Source organism: Pyxicephalus adspersus, chromosome 2, assembly GCF_032062135.1.
Source record: "Pyxicephalus adspersus chromosome 2, UCB_Pads_2.0, whole genome shotgun sequence".
Lineage (NCBI taxonomy): Eukaryota > Metazoa > Chordata > Amphibia > Anura > Pyxicephalidae > Pyxicephalus > Pyxicephalus adspersus.
Window position 1 is genome coordinate 136227239 of NC_092859.1, and position 1282 is coordinate 136228520.

The 1282-nt window shown below is 36.6% G+C and overlaps 1 protein-coding gene across 1 annotated transcript in view; it reads right to left on the bottom strand.

The window, feature by feature from the left end:
* Window positions 1-962: 962 nt before the first annotated feature.
* SPG11 (SPG11 vesicle trafficking associated, spatacsin) overlaps window positions 963-1282 on the bottom strand; it is a gene marked incomplete in the record, with an annotated part of 32233 nt that continues 31913 nt past the window's right edge. Inside the window, 1 exon segment of the mRNA XM_072399119.1 lies at window positions 963-1282.

Here is a 1282-nt window from a genome sequence, read left to right on the forward strand (position 1 = left end):
GAAATTTAATTTAATCTGCCGCAGTGAAAGGTTGAAGATGGACCTAAGAGGACACAAAATTAATAGCATGATTTACTGAACAGGGAAGGTAAGAGGAAGGACTGTCTTCTAATGATTATGGGGGGTCCATCCAAAAAGAAACAACACTGAACTCCTAAACTACTATCTGCAGAACCAAGAAGGTTTCCTGCACCATTAGGCTCTGCAAATGAAAATTCATGTCTATCTTCTGTGCATGGCTACTGAAGCACATGGACTATCGATGTAAAAAACAACTTCTTCAGAACATAGTGGGGATGCTAGAATATGAATCGGAGTTCAAAGCTTCCTAGATTGTAAGCTCTTCAGGGCAGGGTTCTCTCCTCCTGTGTCACTGTCTGTCATTTGCAACCCCTATTTAATGTACAGCACTGTGTAATATGTTGGTGCTGTATAAAACCTGTGTTTATTAATAAAGCAAAAAAAGGAATTTAGAGGTGGGGTATAAAACCACCCTGAGGGTATTCTGAAAGTGGTGGCGTGAAGAGCTTTGTCAGGTTTTCCATACTTATTGCCTTATGCTCAACCTTTGAAACGGGATCTGTGGAACAGGGGATCTTGTTGGAAAATAATTTGCTTTTCTCTAAACTTACTGGTTCAGACAGATAAAACCATCTTCATCTAGAAAAAAAATTGTCCAGTTCTGGTGAAAAGGTAGAAGAAAGTTCCATAAGATCTGAGAACTTGGAAGACCACAAGACTGAAAAGATGGGAAAGCTTGGAAATGAGAAGTTAATTTTTATATGAAATTATAAAAAAAAAAAAAAAACTGGCAGTATGAGTTTTCCTGGGCTGGTCTGAAGTGTTCAGTCATATTGTAGAGTACAAGTGATGAGCCTTGGGAGCTCTGTGCAGACAAAAAGGTGACACAAGCATATAACACAAACATGCAGATTTAAAAAAAATGATAGCTGGCTAAAGAGTTGAAATTGAAAATTGTTTTTTTAATAACATTACAAAATATAGAAATTATATTGATAGGGTAAATCAAATTTTGTCATTTGAAAAGTTCTTCCTATCCTAATTTGTTCGATGCTCAGGTCAGGCCAGCTACCTTGAGTGTGGATTAGAGACAATTGGATCTAAAATGGATTATATTGCAATTTAGACCTTAGATAAGGAGGCTGTAATAATTTTTCACCTAGTTCACTGACCATGGTTGTCATTTATACTGGACTACAAACATCTGCCCTTGTTCATCTGGTATATGGGAATGTGAAGATTATTAGTTTAAAAAGAAAAA